General features: G+C 39.0%; 1 long non-coding RNA gene across 2 annotated transcripts; it reads right to left on the reverse strand.

Moving 5' to 3' along the window:
* Window positions 1–10,141: 10,141 nt before the first annotated feature.
* LOC124554009 lies at window positions 10,142–20,169 on the reverse strand. 2 transcript variants are annotated; one of them, XR_006968199.1, is made up of 3 exons: window positions 19,658–20,169; window positions 12,117–12,277; window positions 10,142–11,219 (listed from the first exon to the last, which is right to left on the reverse strand). It is a non-coding gene; the product is annotated as an uncharacterized LOC124554009 (long non-coding RNA). The 2 variants fall into 2 exon arrangements; XR_006968198.1 differs by having other exon boundaries at window positions 11,327–12,277.
* Window positions 20,170–20,181: the final 12 nt, after the last annotated feature.

Genomic DNA, 20,181 nt, shown 5'->3' on the forward strand with positions numbered 1-20,181 from the left:
TTCTCAGTTACTTGTCTTAGGGTGAATAAGTGATCCAATGTGGATTTGTTTCTGCGGAAACCTCATTGGTAGTCTCCAATCAGTTCTGCCTGTTTAATAGGCAGCTCGATAAGATTTTGTAGGTGACATCCAGTAAGGCAATTCCTCTGTAGTTATTACAAACAAGTGGATCATTCTTCTTAAATATGGGGCACACAATTGCAGTTTTCCAATCTGCAGGAATGGTTTCTGTCTTCCAAATTCTTTCTATAAACGCCTGTATTTCTAATTCCAGTTATGGTCCTCCATTCTTAAATAAGTCAGCGAATATCTGGTCTTTGCCACAAGCCTTTTTATTCTTTATTTCTTGCTCTATTGTACATACCAAAATAAACAACTACTATTCGTTTTCACTTTCGCGAGTGCATCAAACCAAGACCACCTACAATACATCAGACCACAACACAGAAACCAAGATGGTGCAGTCTTAGGTCAAGTATTTCAGCGGTACCTTAACTACGAATTATTTATAAACTTCATAAATGGAAAGTAGATTCTAAATTGCGTAAGAAATGTATTCTTATGCGTTTTTCTGTATTCAAACCTAAATAAAAAGTTGTTACTAAAGTCACAAATTATGTAATAAGTACTATGACGAAGCAAAATTTGGAGATGTAGCTCCAAATCAAATCCAAACAACTACTACACAAAACATGTAAATGGCATATTTGGACACTAATACTAATTTGCAAAATAGAAGCTACATAGCAATAATAAGTGAAGTATGTAACTAAAGCTCAAAATTGTATTAAACAATATGCAGTTAATTCTAGTCACTGTCATATGTAATATGCTAGAAATGGTTTGATTTTGAGTATCTGTTGGATATATTTGCTGCTCAGCTTGACCACTTTGTGTGTTGTTATTTTTGCTGCAATGTCTTCATGAGTTAGTCTTTTTTGTTTTACTAGTGTTCGAGCAATTTCCTTGGAAACACTCTTTTCATTCAAGAGTTTTGTGTAGTTACCAATAAAAATATTTGAAATCACTTTAATAATTTTCTTGATTATTGTCTTTAAAGGAATGCCACATTTGCACACATCACTGTGGTTACTAATGGCATTTTCACACAATTCAGTTCCTAAGACAAGTACTGCATCTCTTTGATTTTCAAGTTTGAGAAATTCTGATTCATATGTACTGCTAATCAGAACTTGGAAAAAGTTTATATATATTACAACACAAGGAAATCATTATAAATGAAGGACACTTCAATCCCCCACGATTCAGTTGGTTGAAATAGGAAAGGAGTTCTTTGGTTTCACACTGCAACAAAATTACATCCTCTGTCTGTAACATTTCTTCACAACCTGAACATTTTCCACCTTTTCAAGCACTGTTTTGCTGGTGTAGCTAGCAATACAAGCCAAGACTTTCAAATCTTCATCCATCATGGGAATGTTTGCTAGTTCCTCTAGAGCAGGTTCTAATTTATCTAAATTTTCATACATTTGGTGTTTTATGGTGTAATTTACTTTCGCTGCAAAATCATTTAATGTAAATTCACCATATTTAGTAGATATGAACTTTAGCAGACTTATTACTTTGAGTTTCCTCTCCGATTCCAACATTTGCTCGACTGAAACATTATATGTGCAGCCACTTAGCCTTCTCTAAGCTCCAAATCTTGCTTCTAAAGCATCAGTGTGTAATTTTGCTGTAAGAATGTAGGACCAGTTGTAAGTATTAAAAATATATCTGCATACTGTTGTTGCAAGTATGTGAGAGAAAGCAGTATATTTTCCATTGGTTAGTTTTCCATGAGTAGGCAATGCATGCCAGATGTCAAGATATGTTTTCAAATTTTCAAGAAACAGAAGTTTGGAATCAGTGGGTCCAGTGATTGGGCTAGAATTATCATCTGATGTGTATTTGCCTTTTATGGGATGCTGTACATTAGAAACTGTCCACCATTTAATGATTAATTTTAATAGTGCGATCAGAAATCTCAATCCCCTGACTTTTCAAAATTTCTAATGCTGCCACATTTTTAGAATAAAAAACACTGAGAGTAAGGGTAACATTCTGTCTCTCAATAGAACATGGATATACTGCCTTTCTCACTATCTTTGGGGCAAGTTTCAAGAGTTTATTCCATTGGCTTTACCTTTGTATTAAAGACACAATTATGAAAATATTAATAGTGTAATTAATGCTATGTTTCAGTCACTCAGTACAGCGCTATCAAAATACTGTTGCAGAAAAAGCTGAGTAGCACAGTCACCGTGGTGTAGTGGTTATGAAACTAGACTGTTGCATCGTGGGTAATGAGTTCAAAACTCACCTGAACTGTAAAATTTTAATTTTTATACGAGGTTTGAGTACATTCTAGAAGTATCCACAAATGTCAAGAATCATTGTACAGGAATGTTATGATGACAGCAACTGTGTGCCACAACTTGAGACATCCTCCCAGCTGCACTGGTGATACTGGTCAAAATCCAAAGAAGTAGCTGAAGGTATATGAACGTATAGCCAAATTTAACAAATGGGATGACACTGTGTGTTTAGCTAACTTACTTTTCTACTTGGAGGGCACTGCAAAGCAATGTTATGAGAACACCAAGGAGAAGTTCACAAAATGAGTAGTATTCCAGGCATAACTGCCCAAGTATTTTGGCGAGACACAATGACAGAAGTGCAAGACTGAAGATAAAGTGCAGGGCACAGCGTCCAGGAGAAACTACAGTATCCTAAATTCAAGACGTCTTGGACCTGTGTTAAATAGTGGAGCCTAGAATGAAGCAGGAAGATAAGGTTGTACATCTCATCTCATGAAGGGTGTTGCTGAGGGCATGTTCATGTTCAAGCCCTACTCCTGAAGGAGGTTTCGACAGCAGACGACTTCATAAAATGGTGCCAGTATATCGAGACAATGTATAAAAAAAGAATAACATGCAAAAGTTTCAATGGCTTCCAAACATGGTATCGATGTCTGTGATGCAGGAAGAAACTGATTTCACAAGTGTTATTTGTCAGATAGTGAGACACAAAGCTCAGGAGGCACTTGGATTGCATGGCAAGCAAAAAAACCGAGACGCTTCATGAGGTCATAATAGCGAAAGTGGAACAGACATTGAACTCAATCTCTTGTCCTTCATTTCCCTTTAAAATGGTTAAAAAGTTGAGACCAGGAAGAAGTTACATTCCTACATTGCCACATGAGGAACCTGTTTGGGCACCAAGGAGGACCCAGGATAAGCAACCAGTATGTTTCCACTGTGGACGACTGGGACATGTGGTGCGCTATTGTCGAGAAAGGCGGCGGATATTTAATGAGGCCTGCGCCAGAAGACAGCAGACCGATCTTAGCCAACGCCAGCTGCCTGACAAGACGATGAAAGATCTGAGATATGGTCCACGTCCTTCAAATAAAGCCCTATAAGGATCCTGCAACCCAGGATAAATTCGAAGCTCCAGCGACATGAAGATGAACAAGATGTGGGTGCAGGACGACATAGGTCGCCATTGCCACAAGCTAGCTGCTGGACAGGACGCTGCCCAACACGCCGATCAAAGTCTCTACCACTGTTTAGAATCTCCAGCCGATCACCTAGCCGCCGCAACCTGGAAAACTTAAAGGTGCGACCTCCCTTGGAAGTGAGGCAGCCGAAGAGAAAAATCCTCTGCCATTGATCACTACAAAAATGATAGGAAACTACGTTGATATCCTCATGGATCGCCGAACAGCCCAAGATCTTGTGGACGCTAATCATATTCGGTCATTTTGGAGAAGTACCATCACCAGTTGCGGAAAACAGTATTCGTCAACAACAATACATCTCTGCTGAAGGTGGCTAGTGAGAAATATGTAAAACCTACAGGAAGATGTGTCATTTGTGTGGGTGTAAGTGGCCATACACAGCCCTTAGAATTCATCGTCTTACAAGAGTGTAGTCATGACGTCATTCTCGGATGGGACTTTTTGAAAGCTTCTCAGGCAATTATAGATTGTGGTCGCTCGAAGATTATGCTAGACGAGATGAAATACTGTGGACAGAAATGCATATCTGAGTGTATGGAAGCTATGTGTGCTGGATGAACTGATCATTCCTGCAGTCAGCACTAGAAAGGTAACCGTCATGTGTCATGCTATGCATCGATCCATGGATCTTGTAGCGGAATGTAAGATAAGAATACCACTGAAGAATAACTTGGTCATCCCAGCCTCTGTTGTCTCATTTAAGAATGGATTCGGTGAATTGTGGACAGTTAACTGTCACTGAGAACAACAGATCCTTCCAAGATGCATGTGCATAGAAAATGCTGAGCCATTAATTGCAGAACAGCTGAGCATCATCCCATGCAGAGCCTCTGGGAGAAATTGGCGCTACCACTACGAGACAAGATCTTCTAGCTCGACTATCACAAGATCTCACAAAGGAACAATGGAAGAAGCTACTTGCCATTCTTCAAAAGTTCTCTGAATACTTCAATCCACAAGTGAAGAGCAAATTACACAAATCGACAGTGAGGCACTGGAGACCATCAACCAACAAGCCAGAGAACATACTGTGTGTCAGCAATGGAACTTCAAATAATTCGCGGCGAGGTAGAGAAAATGATGAATGACATCATTCAGCCTTCGCAGAGCCCATGGTCGTCACCAGTGATTCTCGTCACGAAGAAGGATGGCAGTTGGCGCTTTTGTGTTGATTACAGGAAGTTTAATAAGGTAAGTAAAAAGGACGTGTGCCCTCTTCCACGAATTGACGATACACTAGATTGTCTGAGGGGGCTAAGTTTTTGTCAACCATGGACATGTACTCATGATACTGGCAAATCGAAGTAGATGAGGCTGATCATGAAAAAACTGCATTCATCACTCCTGGGGGCCTGTATGAGTTTAAGTTACTGCTGTTTGGTTTGTGTAATGCACCAGCAAGTTTTGAATGCACCAGCAGTGATTATAGTGTTCTCAGATACATTTGATGAACACAAAAAAAGACTGAGGGCTGTTCTTAAGTGTCTCCAACAAGGTTGACAAACTAAATCCAAGAAAATGTCTCTTTGGAGCAAAAGAAATCAAAATACTTTGACACCTTGAGTCAAACGAAGGTGTCACACCAGACCCAGACAAGGTGTGGTCTATAACGGAATTTCCTATTCCTAAAAATATTTGAGATGCGAGAAGCTTCCTCACAAGGGAACCTCCCCATCGCACCCCCCTCAGATTTAGTTATAAGTTGGCACAGGGATAGGCCTTGAAAAACTGAACACAGATCGAGAAAACAGGAAGAAGTTGTGTGGAACTATGAAAAAAAGAAGCAAAATATACAAACTGAGTAGTCCATGCGAAAGGTAGGCAACATCAAGGACAGTGTGAGCTTACAAGCGCCATGGTTAGCGTGAGCAGCTGCGGAACGAGAGGTCGTTGGTTCAAGTCTTCTCTCGAGTGAAAAGTTTAATTTTTTATTTTCAGACAATTATCAAAGTTTAGGCACTCACACACAATCAACTTCGCTCTCCAAAATTCCAGGACATGTTCAGATTTGCTTGGACATATGCAGGATTTTACGGTCTACACACGGAAACATTTGAAAACGTAAAAAACATACGTTTTGACAGAGCACAGGGAAAACTGCGCGACTGTGAAACTGTTGCATTTATTTGTTGCAGTTTATGTGACAAACTCTTATGTTTTCATCACTTTTTTGGGAGTGATTATCACATCCACAAGAAAACCTAAATCGGGCAAGGTAGAAGAATCTTTTTACCCATTCGCCAGGTGTGCAAGTTAGGTGGGTCGACAACATATTCCTGTCATGTGACGCACATGCCATTACCAGTGTCGTATAGAATATAACAGACGAGTTTTCCTGTGGAGGATTGGTTGACCTATGAGCTTGCGATCAAATGTTTTCGGTTCCTATTGGAGAGGCACGTCCTTTCGTCTACTAATCGCGCGGTTTTGCGGTGCGGTCACAAAACACAGACACTAAACTTATTACAGTGAACAGAGACGTCAATTAATGAACGGATAGATCGTAACTTTGCGAAAATAAAGGAAGTAAAATTTTCAGTCAAGGGAAGACTCGAACCAAGGACCTCTTGTTCCCCAATTGCTCACTCTAACCACAGGACCACGGCGCCCCTCAGCCCACATTGTCTTTAATGTTTCATATCTTGTGCATGGACTACTCAGTTTGTATATTTTGCTTATTTTTTCATAGTTCCACACAACTTCTTCCTGTTTTCTCGATCTGTGTTCAGTTTTTCAAGGCCTATCCACTGTGTCAATTTATAACTAAATCTGAGGGGGGTGCGATGGGGAGGTTCCCTTGTCAGATTATGTTCTTATTACTGCCGTGTTAAAGACTTCTGTATCATACCCAGGCCACTCCACGAGTTGTTAAAAGCCGATGCTAAATTGATCTGGGGTGGTGCTCAACAAGATTCTTTTGATGTGCTACGAAAAGCTCTGATAACTGGCCCTGTACTTGGTCTGTATGATGAGAGAGCACCTACAGACCTACATACAGATGCCAGTGGGTATGGGATCGGTGCTATTCTGGTGCAAATTTTGGATGGAAAGAGAAGGTTACAACCCATGCTTCTGGGAAATTTACAAAAGCCGAAAGAAACTACTCAACTACAGAATGAGAGTGTCTTGCTGTGATTCGGGCCATGTGCAAATTTCCACAGTATCTCTATGGAAGGCCATTCACAATTGTTACAGACCATGATTCACTTTGTTGGCTGACAGGTCTTAAGGATCCAACAGGACGACATGCCAGGTTGGCACTACATCTTCAAGAGTATGACATTACCGTAGTGTACAAATGTGGAAGAAAACACCAAGATGCCGCCTGTCTCTCAAAAAACCCTGTGCAAGACCATCAAGATTTCGATGAAGATAGTGACTCCAGGATCTTACTGCTGAGCAGAAGGATGTCAAGATACCTCTTATTATGTTTGCCTTAAATCGGTCAGAGAATGTGAAAGGACAATTTTAGGTAGTTCATGGATTACTTTGCAGTTTGGAAACAAGTGGCTACCAGTGATTCCTAAACACATGCCCTTAGAGGTTCTACAGAAATTCCATGACACACCTGAGGCCAGACATTTAGGCTTTATTAAGGCATATGATAAGATCGGCAAGACATTTTTCTGGTCAGGTTTATTTAGGAGTGTCCATCACTGTGTGTTGCACTGTCAAGAGTGCCAGAGGAGAAAGGCAGTTCCTCAGAAACCACCTGGCTGACTCATATCAATTCCACCAGCCAAACACCTTTCCAGCATGTTGCATGTTGGGATTGACCTCCTTGGACGATTTCCAACGTCTGCTAATGGCAATAGGTGCCATTACAAAAGCCGTGAAAACAGTCGAAGCATTCGAGGTAGCCAAATTCATTGCAGAAGACATTGTATTAAAACACGGTGCCCCAAGGTTGTTAATTACGGATCGAGGGAAAGTTTTTCAACCAAATCTTGTGACAGATAAACTGTCGGTGCAGCATTACTCATCACATGACGACTGCCTACCATCCACAAACTAACAGGCTTACTGAACGACTTAATAAGACATTGGCCGAGACGCTATCAATGTTCATCAATGTTGAGCAGAGCAACTGGCATGAGGTGCTACCTTTCATGACGTTTGCCTACAACACTGTCAAACAAGACACCACAGGATTTACGCCATTCTTCCTGGTGCATGGGCATGATGCGACTACGATGATGGACACTGTGTTTCCGTTACATCCTGATGACGTGGACGATGACGACTACACTGGCCAAGTGTTAACCAGAGCTGAGGAAGCTCGGCAGTTAGCTCGACTCCGCACGCTGCAAGCTCAAGAAAACAATTGTCGAAGGTATGACGAAAGCCACCACCCTGTTGTCTACCAGCCCGTCTGGATCTTCACTCCTATTCGGAAGGTCGGTCTCTCTGAGAAGCTCCTCAGGCACTACTTTGGACCTTATACAGTTTTAAGACAGTTGTCTGATGTTACTTATGAAGTTGAAGATTTCAACCCTGACAAGACGATGAAAGATCTGAGATATGGTCCACGTCCTTCAAATAAAGCCCTATAAGGATCCTGCAACCCAGGATAAATTCGAAGCTCCAGCGACATGCAACAAGCGGAACGGTGATGAAGAGCATAGCGGTAAAGAAAGTTCTAAGAAGATCACCACCAGGGCGAACATAAGTCATCGGGAGTCAGTATGTAGGACCGATGACTCGTTCCCAGACTAGGAGGACATAACACCGAGATGCTGTCGCAGAAGCTGATTATCACAGTCACTGTGGTGAAGTGGTTATGATACTAGACTGTTGCATGAAGGGTCGTGAGTTCAAAACTCACCTGAACTCTAAAATTTTAATTTCTACATGCAGTTCGAGTACATTCTAGAAGTATCCACAATTGGCAAGAATCATTGTACTGGAATGTTCTATAACTGTATACATACCGTATGTGTTCCGGCCGGAGGCAATTCACTCTGTGCTCTTGTAAGTGCAAGTGCTGAATAAACCTTAGTTAAGTGAAGTTAGTGTTTGTCATTTATCTAATTACACCTTCTTCTACGTGACAATATCATTGTCTACGGGTCTGGAGAAACTGCCACTGCGTCTTTATACTGTCTTCGTCAGACAAGAGGTTAGTTTGTAAGTGTTTTGATGAACTTAACTGCTTTAGTGAGATCGTTCTTGCAAATGTGAAACATCCCCCATTGAGTGGCTTTCATTACACAAAATATTAGCAATACTACTCTGTCAATTACATTGCTTGTAATCAGTGACAGCAAAAATGTTTAATAATCACCGTGATTTTGCAGATGGAGTTCCGACCCTGATTACTGGTTGCTGTACGTATTTATCCACATCAAGGCTCGTGAGAGAGAATCATGAAGATTCAAGACAACTCTTAGAGGACTTGCAGTGTAAAAGTGCCATAATTGTGTAACAAGTGTGCAGAATGAGTGAATGAACTGTGTTTAATGGAAGTTGTTATGTGATTTTAAAGGAATTATAAATAAATGTTAAATACAGTGAGTGAATAATGAAAATCTCGTTTTTCCCATGTTAAGCCGTCCTATACCTGTAAATTTTCTGCCATTTTAATTATTGGTAAAGACTTACGTGTTGGAGAGTGACATGCTGTCAACCCCCCTCCCCCCCAATCTTGGTATGGTGACACTGAACTGTAACATAACCTAAGATCTAGACTATGCATTTTAAGGCTGTTGATATGGAAGTGGGAAGTATTTATCTTCCAGTTAACTCAGGAATAGGTTAAGTGCAGTACTTGAAGGTAACACAGGAAAAGCTTACTTGCGTGGGCGGTTGTAGTGTCGGCAAAAAGAACTTGTGTGTGCAGATGGCATGCAGAACAACAAGAGTAAAATTTTTCTCCAGTCTTGAACTGCATCGGAACAAAAGTGAGGCTTTGGTATGACTCAATAATATTGTTTTCGTTTCATTACACTTATACATACGTCAGCGTTCAGCTGTGTTAACATTGCAAAGTCCTGTAGGCATGTGTAGTATTAACCACAATTGTCATATTGAAAGCAGAATGAAACATTTTTTAGGTTACTTGTCTCCAAATGATATTTTCAGGGGAAAAATACAATGTTGCTTATTACTGTTTTAATATATTTAAGGTCACAGCTGTGTTTAAACCAACCACAACTGGTGCTGGATGTGCATGTCTTCATGTATGTCATGCATGTATGAAATAAGTGTGTAGAATGAGTGGTCTCTGCCTCAAAATTGTTCATTACTGTGCATACATTTACAAAACTAAATATATGTTTTCCAACAGACCGAAACTAATATAACAAAGAAACACAGTCTTGCAAGTGATATAAGTGGTCTGTATTATCCATCTTTTGGTGCTGGAGATGTAACCCACATTTATGCCAACAGTGAAATACTTGCAGTAAACGAAAAATATCTGCAACAAAAGATCAAAAAAATTAAATTTTAGCAAGCCCAACGTGTATGCCAAATGATTTCTGTGTGAGCGTTTATAGTTTAAGGATTATGCTCTGCAATACTATATGCTGATCCGTCAACACGATATTGAACAATCATATCTTAGTGCAATACATTAAACACTTAACTTTGGACAGTTACAAAGTGAAACAAAAGCCAAACATTTCATTTCACTCATGTTCCTAGTTATATTCCATACATCCTAAATAACTTATTCCTGCAAAAATTATTCTTAACATGAATTACAAAACATCAGAATACTCGCATATTTTACGTTTTGCTAGGCATTATACAGTTACGAGGTCTTTTTGTGTTGAAAGTGACCCGTTACCTACATGTAATCAAAATACAAATAAGTTCACAAGTTTCTACATGGCAACATGTGCACAAGAAGAGTAAATAGTTTCCTCTACATATTTGACACAAATACTCACATATTTTACATTTTGCTAGGAATCATACAGTTGTGCAGTCTTGTTTGGTTGTGTTGAAAGTACCTAGTTACCTCTATGTAATCAAATGCAATTATGCTGCTTATGAACAGTTTAAGACTGTACTGTGTTCTGATGCTGTGTCACTTACCAGCAACAGTGTCTAATCACAAGTACCATTCACATTCAGAAATATTAGTTTCTGGATATGTGATGGCTTGAAATGGGTTCTATCATTTATTAAATATCCTGTTATTAGGAAACACCCTCTCACAAGGTGCAGAAGTTGCAACGACATTGAATCTCTTGCACTACTTTTGTGGTGGCTGGGTAAATGTACTGATTTTGTCTCCACCATGCCAGGGGATCCTCATTTCTACTGATGGCTGAGCTGTCAACATATCTTTGGACCTCTACAATAGCACGGCTGTACTGTCCCCCGTGGCTGTGCATGTTTCACTAACTCACCAAATATGCCCCACACAGAGAAGGACTCGGTTGTCAGATTATTTGGCTCAGCAGGTTGTTGTGAAGGTTGAATACCTTCTGGTCTACATTCTTCTAGTTTCTGGGCAACAATATAAACTAACTGTTTCTTCGTGTCATCTGCTGCTGTTGGTTCTGAAATGCCAGCAATGTGAACCGTGGATCCAGCAGAGTGGCAAGGGCAATGGATTTGCTCTGATGAAGATTCTGTAACCTGTTGTAAGTCCCTCTTTCAGTGCATTAACAACTTTCATTGAAATTTCTTGTAACTGCATTTTGGCAACTCCATCACACACTGGCAGAAGGTCACATGTCAGAACCTGAAAATTGAGACAAATATACTAAAAACTACACAACACATAAGAAAAGTATGCAATAAAATGACATTGAACTTATATGAGCCAAGTAAAGTAAATTATTAACTTACTAAGCTGTGACTCGGATAGTCTTCTGCACTGAGCTGCTTCGAAACCTGTTCAAATGGTTTCAAAATCGAACAGAGTTCGAAGCAGATTTCCCACTCATCATTTGACAGTAATGGGAGTTCTGTGGGCCAGTTACAAAGGGTAACTGTAATTTTTACTGCCTCTGATAATCCAACAAGATGTTCCAACATAAACAGAGTGGATTCCATCTTGTGGGCAAGCCCTGTATCAATTTCTTAATGTTTACTTTGTCACTGTTCTGTTGGCATGTTAAGAGCCACTCTGTTGCACTTATCATTCTTTTAAAAAAACCTACAATTGTCTTCACTATCTGGTGGACTTCCTGAATGTTGTTAAGCGCATCTTGCACAGCTAAATTAAGCATACGGACATAACAACCAAAATGTTTTCACTTGAGAAGGGTGGAAACTGCATTTTTCACATTTGGTGCATTGTCTGACTGCCATTAAAATTTTGCCACCAAGACTACGTTTATCTGAAAGGACTGCATTCCAGCAGTACAGACTGTAATTTGAAGTGTTCAGTTATGAAGTGACCAGTCATAGGCATTGTAAGCTGATGTCCAACAATCTGTTGTTAAACAGATTGTCTTCATACCTAGCAGCTTTTTATGTACTTTCTCATTTGCTTCGGCATATGCTGCTGGCAACATTACTTACGTTACAGCTCTTCTGCTTGGGATTTCATAAGCGGGATTCAGTGCACGGACAAAACTACGGAATACCAGGTCATTTACAACAGAGAAGGGTTGATACTCTTTTGTAAACAGACCCATTAATTTGCTGTCGACCTTCCTTTGAATCAGTCCCATCTTTTTGGGGACATATTCCCTGATGGCTATCCGATGCTGTGATGTGGAGGGAACTGCTTCCCCCAGTGTCCTGCTGCTGTTGTGCCTCCTTCTGGCAGCTACGCTGCAGGAGAGGCTTCACCTATAAAGCAGTAAGTTTAACATCAACATACAGATTGTGTCACCAACACAGGCAGGATGTGCATCCAGAGTACAGTTTGCTTTCCAAGTACTGTATGCTGATGACATGACACTCATCACTGGTGGAGAAAATCAGCTAGATGTCTTAAAATACAACAAAGTTTTAACTGAATTGGGCAGTGACTGGTCAGGGCCAATCATTTATCTATAAATAAAATAAAAACGGAAGTATTTTACTTCACATAAAGGCACTGAAGCAAGACACAAAGCGTGTGAAATTACTGGAATTGCATTTACATAAAAACTCACATGGGATAAGCCTACAAATTATCTGTGTGGTAAACTTACTAGTACTCTCTTCCTACTGCACAACATGAGACACATTGTTAGTAAACATTTATTAATTTTTGCATATTTTGCTTTCTTTCATGCACAATTGCAGCATAGAATATTATTTTGGGGTAGCTCAGCGAGTACGAGTACCATCTTCAAGTGGCAGAAGAAAGCAGTTAGATGTATATTACGTCTAGCACCGAGACAAAGCTGCGAAAAACACTTTAAAAACTCAAGGTAACTATGGCTAGTATGTCTATCTGCAACCGGTTAACATGTGCTAAAGAAAATATTAAGAATTTTAATTTAAGATACCAAATCCATGCCCACAACACCCGAAATAATACTAACTTAGATCTTCATACTCAAGACTGACATTAACCCATATGAACATTAATAATCATAATTTCTATGACTGAAAGCGATATATGAACAAATAGTTTGAAGCATACCATAGAAGTGTGGTTCAAATGTATGCTGTACTACTCCAATGCTGAGTTTCTAAACAGTGACACACACACACACACACACACACACACACACACACACACACACAGACAGCGAGAGAGAGAGATATGTGCAGTAGCAATAAGCAGGTGGTAACTACATAATGAAGTACATCTATATGTGTGTGACAGTAATGTCTAAGCATTCACACATTTTTCTTCGTGGTACTTAAGATAACCATAATTATATAGATACTTTTGTATAAAATGAGATAAATGTAATGTACTACTGCTACTACTACTGCTATTATGTTAACACTGTAGTGCCACTGTAAGTATGATTATTCTGTTATTACCATTATTTTAACATATGAATCTACTTGTCCTGTGCAGGACTACTTATGTAATTATATTTTGCTTTTATGTATTCAACACACTGATGAAGCCAATTGCATGAAAGCAAAGATTCTATTCTCTTCTGTTGATTATACGTGCAATGTAAACCTTTCCTCACGCCACTTCAAGATTGAGATCTTATACAACAGTAATTAGGAGTCAAGTGAAATACAATACAATACACCATTCAGATTTTAAATTAACATCGTACTACACTCGATGTTAATTTCGTACGATGAAAATCAAATCGCAGACTTGAGTTCCACTACACAGCAACAGACGTGGAACTAGAAAGTGAAAACTGTTTTGTAAATAGTGTCTGACGCAGTTTCAGTGAAGTGAATATCCATGTTCTATTTTAAATAGAGCGGGCTCGCGGGTTGCTTTGCAGCCTGTTACACAACGCTATATATTTTTAATTCGAATTTTATACTTAAAAATGAAATCAGAAGCCAAGATCTTCACTGTAATTAAGGTAATGTCATATGTATTCTAGCAGCAATTGCGCAATTTCCATAGGAAATGAATGTATTGGAAGAAATTGTAAGTGTTTCCCTCAGTCTGTGTTGTAATAACAGTGCGCAAATCTTGGTAAGGCCGGTATTATACTATCAAATTTCTTTGTCAAAGATGTGATCAAATATTCCGTCAAATATATTTGACAAAGATCTTTGACGTAGCGCTAGAAGGGATATTACACTGTCATCAAATTTTTCGTCAAAGTTAAAGATGGCTGACAACAACTTGTTATTAACCGTAGCAGTTGCACTTGCCGCAATTCCATTGTGTGCACATGCGGAAAAGAAGTGGGTGGAAAAAAAGGAACCATACATACTAGGTTGACAGTCTTAAATTCCTGGGATTACAACTTGATTCAGTTGGGAGGAACACACCACAGAACTGCAGAAACGCCTTAACAAATCTGTATTCGCAATTCGAGTGTTAGCAGACATAGGCAATATAAAAATGGAAAAGCTTGCATACTTTGCCTCCTTTAATTCCATAATGTCATATGGTATAATATTTTGGGGTAAATCTTCAAGTCAAAAGTTTTCAGAGTCCAAAAGCGTGTAATACGTATTATTTGTAGAGTAAATTCACGGACGTCCTGCAGAAACCTCTTCAAAGAACTGGGTATACTACCTACTGCCTCTCAGTATATTTACTCCTTAATGAAATTTGTCTTAAATAATATATCTCTTTTTCCAACAAACAACTCAGTTCGTATATACAATACCAGGAACAAAAATGATCTGCACAAGGTCTTAAAAGCACTTTAGTTCAAAAGGGGTCCACTACTCAGGAACACTCATCTTCAATAATTTGCCAGCAAACAAAAAAAATTTAGTTACAAATAAAGATCAGTTTAAAAGGAGCCTGAAAGACATACTAGTGGCCAACTCCTTCTACTCCATTGATGAAATTTTTAATAGAAACAAATGATGTATTTATTCATACTATTAGTATTGTTATTTCAGCTTTAAAAAAAAATTACATGTTCCACATCCATGAGGATCTCCTCAGCACAGATCTATGGAACGGAAAACTAATCTAATCTGGGTGAAGCCGTGGGTTTTACGACGACACAATAAAAGCATTCAACAAAACTTGTTACGTGAGCTTACCGTGGAAGACTTACTTCAGAATGGATCAGCATACATTTCTGTATGTGCTCAGTGAAGTGTATCCTCATATCACAAAGCACAATATTCACTTACGAACTGCTACATCTTCAGAAGACAGGCTCACTGTAACACTCCGATTCCTGGCTAGAGGAGAGGGTTATGTTAGGTTAGGTTAGATTAGGTCAGGTCTCCAATCTTCTTAATCTATTTCTGTATTCACGGTGCCTAACTTTGTAAAGCGCCTCATTAGCTTCATACATCTCTATTAATTTTGTAGTTGTCGGCACACACCAATTGTATTTACCGGCAATGTTTCTAAAAACACTACAGACTACAGAACGCTGCAGCAATGCTAGCGCTCCATGTGGTAATACGTGACATTGCAGTGAACAGAAGACAAGCGATTTCTTTGATGAAATCTACAGCGAGGCCCTAGATTTGATCAAATATTGGACGACATTTGACAAAGTTCCTATTACACAATCAAATATCTTTGACAAAGAAATTTGACAGTGTAATACCGGGCTAACGGCTGCGGCGAGTGTTTATGTCGAATTCTTATTGGCTACCACGTGGCATTGCCAACATCGCAGCACAATCGAGCAAATTTCAAGTGCCATGGACGGCGGAAAATTTCAAAGTTCGATGGGGATTATTACTCCTACAAACGCAGATACCAACGAGTTAAAATTTCATAGAGTGGCTGAGATACTAGTTACAGCGCTCCTAGCGGCAACCAACGCTAACTCGGCCGCCATGTTCTCCTTAGTCAAAACATCAGGAAAGTGTTACTGTTGTTTGTGTTGGAAGTGTGTCAGCTGTTGTGATATTACTGCAATATTTAACTTTTCTAGTTGACTTTTTTGTTACAAAATATAAAGTCAACATGCCTGCAGTGCGTTCAGCACTCAACCGCAGCGATAAAACAACAAATATTTCATATTATAAGTAAGTATATTAGTACCGAAATACGACACGTTTTTTAATGTTTATTAAAGAGTCATCTGCATTGGAACTGTAATTATGCTTAAGACAAATGCAGGAAAGAAATTTATTTATCGTTGATTACAGATTTCCTTTAAAAGATAAGGAAATTACAAAAAGATGGGTTATAAATATGAAGCGAGAAAACTGGTTTCCTACTACAGCCAGTTACCTCTGTTCAGCTCATTTTGAAGAGAAATATATGTTTCCAGAATGAGATTTTCACTCTAGAGCACTTGCCCGCGAAAGGCAAAGGTCCCGAGTTCGAGTCTCGGTCGGGCACACAGTTTTAATCTGCCAGGAAGTTTCAGAAATATATGTACAACACAAATCTCCAGAGGCGCCTTTTGTCAACTACTACCTTTAATTTTCCACCACATTTACAAAAGCAAGATAAAGTATTACGACCACAACCCAAAAAGCGATCTTTCGACAATTTGCAAGATAGTGCTGCTACAGTGACATCATTAACACAAAGTAAGTCAATAATTTAATTTTACTCCGTGTTCTTATTACTTTGAATTACATACTTTCTATTATAATCTTATGGTGTGACTCTGTTATAAACTCATGATGTAACTGCATTCTTTCAGTGCCTATCAGACCCACATCTGTTTCTGCTGACCACAATGCCTGTCTACCAAGGCCTAAGAAGTTGAAAACACAATATAACAGAGTACAAGCAGAGAATGTGCGACTAGAGAAGCGGATAAAGCAAATGAAGCAACTTAGTGTACGACACAAAATAAGAATAGTGCAGTTACAGACTTTAGTTGCTGGTTTGAGAAGAGAGGTTCAGTTTCTGATATGTTAAACAGTGAACATGTAGTTGGTTTGTTGAAGGAGCTATTGGAACTTCAGTGCTGTGCTGAAGTATACCATTATTCTCAGCAAATAAGGAAATTTGCCCTGACCCTACACTTTTATTCTGCCAAGGCATACAGCTACTTACGAAAATTTGTGAAATTACCCCACCCAAGAACGCTTCACCGTTGGGCAATGTCAGTGGGTGGCCATCCTGGTTTTACTGAGGAGGGTTTCACTAAAATTGCCTCTGAAGTTGAGAATAGCACAACCCAAATTTTTTCAACATTGCTGTTTGATGAGATGGCTATTAAGAAGGACCTTGTTTGGGATGGGGAAAAAATAAGAGGTTATGTTGATTTTGGGGAGGGTGGCATAGAAAGTGATGATAGCAAGGCAGCAAAAGAGGCTCTTGTGTTCATGGTCACAGCGCTAAACAGAAATTGGAAAATTCCTGTGGGTTATTGTTTAGTTCACTCCCTATCTTCTACTGTAAAGCTAAATTTGGTACAACAGTATCTCCGAAAACTTGAAGACACTGGTGTTATTATAGTAGCTGTGGTTTGCGATGGTACTGCCACAAATAGATCTTTAATGGCAAATTTAGGGATCAGATGTGATGAACAGGAAGCACAGTGTTGGTTTCCCCACCCTTCAAATAATGATATGAGGATATTTTGCATGTTTGACACAGCTCACATGCTAAAGCTGGCAGGTAATTTACTTGGAGAAAAGAATTTTTTGTTAGATGGTACCATTTCTGGCAGTGATAACTTAATTAAATGGGAATGTTTTAAAAAGTTAGTGGACTTGCATGAAAGGGAAGGTTTGCATGCTGCAAACAAACTTAGGAGGCAGCACATTCTGTACCATACTCAAAAAATGAAAGTGGCTTTGGCAGCACAAACCCTTAGCAATTCTGTTGCAAATGCCATGTTGTTCTGCAAAGATTTAGGCATTAAAGAATTTTATGGGTGTGAGACAACAGTTAAATATATCAAAACGTTAGACAGTGCCTTTGATTTATTAAATTCTTGTCACACAATGGGCAAAGGCACTAAGGCACCAATTTTCAGAGGGAACAGAGACACAGTCTGTAAAAGGATCAATGAATACATTAAGTATTTCAAGTTTTTAAAGCTTTATGATGGAAGTCCTGTTATTCTGTCTAACAGAAAAATGCCGTTGTATGGACGTATGCTGAATTTAATGAGCATAAGGCAAATTGCAGAATTATATGTTTGGAAAGAAAATGCAGAGCTCAATTATATTTTGACCCGTAGAACAAGTCAAGATAACTTGGAATTATTTTTCTCCAGCATTCGTAGTAGAGGAGGAAACAGAAATAACCCAAATGCTATGCAGTTTAGATCAGCATACATGAAATGCTTAATTGCACAGATAGAAGGTTCTCAAAATGGCAATTGCCAAGAATCAAATACTAGTATGCTACCTCCTGCTACCGTTCCATCACTTCCTTTTGCTAAGATAAGCCCTGCAGCTGTAGACCATGATTATGTGCCAGATTATGCCTCACTGAGTATGTACTCTGAATATGTCATTGAGTACATAGCTGGAAGTATAGTGAGACAGGTGACAAACAAAATTAACTGTGCTGACTGCTTAGAAGTTATTTTTGCTTGTATTGAGGATAAAAGAACTTGATCGATTGCAGTGAAAGATGTGAAAACCAGTTTAATCAATCCAGCTAATGATGATAAACTTTGTAATGTTGCTGAGAAGGTTCTCATAAATAATGAGGACATAATCCTGAAATGTCAGAAAAACGTTTTGTTGAGGTTCCAGACAGAAGTGTTGCAATTGGTGAGAGGCTCCATATTTATAAACAATGAACATCTTTTTACAGAAACTGAATTTGGTGAAGAAACCCACTATGTTAAACTGCTGCTCAAACATTATTTTGTATGTCGAATAAATCACTTATGCAAATCAAAATCATCTGAGCAGAGCGGTAAAGTTGTGAGACAACTATACACGAAGCTTATTTTATTTAAAGGTCATTTAAGACTGAAAAAATACGAATGTCAGTTAAAACATTGTAAAAATTAAATGTAAATAAGTTATTTTACTTTTCTTGTAGATTATTATTATTATCGAATTACCATGTTTGTGTTAACTACTTGTAACACATATTTCAAATAATATTCTCGTTCACAGTGTACTGGTTTTTGAGGCTTTGACTGTTTACTTTAAAATAGCGACAAAAAGATCGCATTTCTGCGCCTGTTACTGTTTCTAATAGTTAACCACAGCATGTTTAGAAGTTTCACTGTAATATTCTGGTGGTACCTGCTCTAATTGCATTAATTTATGGGCAACAAGTAACGTTATAGTGGATGCACAGACTTATTTGAGATGTCTTGTAGTGTTATCTACATCAAAAAGTTTCGCCATATTTCGACAAAAACATCCTTTTTGCTGTCAGTGTACACTGAAATCACTGCTGTCTATTGCTTGTTTTAGAAAAAATAAAGCTAGTATGGGCTATTTCAAGTAAGTCAAACGTAGTTACAAGGGGGCGGGACACAGCAGACGAATGCCTTGACTAAAGAAAACATGGCGGACCTATAGCCACTCTATGAAATTTTAACTCGTTGACAGATACCATAGGGAGAAAATCCTAGCCCCAACAGTAAATTTTCTAAATATCTACTTAAAACATCACACAGCCTAGCATGTTGTTTTCTTGGTATTAACAGCGCTGTTTTGAAAAAGGATGCAGACCAAAAAATACCTAAGGATCCCATAAAACAATCAGTTGTTGCAACATACCTGGCTCAGGCAACACAGGGTCGACGGATCTTGAAGAATTTGTCGCAAAGTTCACCATTATATGCGACCTTTCGACATGTTTCTTCAAGTTCGTCGTGCTGGTTCTGTACGACTTTTTGGCGTAAACCACATTTCGCATACTCTTGATCTAGAATAGCGAAATCATTCCACAATTCGCTCCTCCGTGATCGCTTCATCTCGGTAGAAACAAGAAGTAAACCCTTGCACGATCAGACACGAAATGGAAGAACTATTGGAAATCCTGTCCAACTCTGGGAATTTTCAACTAGCCGTGGAAAATCCCAGTGATGTAGACCCAGCGAGTGGGCTCATTCAAAGCTGCCTATAACATAGGCGTCCGTGGTTCAATTCTTCGACTATACGTCGATCTTGTGAAGCACAAGGTACTTAATAAAACATAACAACCCCGGACATACCACAAATCCCGCCCATTCACCCTCCTCCACATCTATCCAAATGCTAAACGCCGCCCAAGCGCCCATGGTCTGCCTCTGCCACATGTT

This window comes from Schistocerca americana, chromosome 11 (genome assembly GCF_021461395.2).
Source record: "Schistocerca americana isolate TAMUIC-IGC-003095 chromosome 11, iqSchAmer2.1, whole genome shotgun sequence".
Taxonomy (NCBI): Eukaryota; Metazoa; Arthropoda; class Insecta; order Orthoptera; family Acrididae; genus Schistocerca; species Schistocerca americana.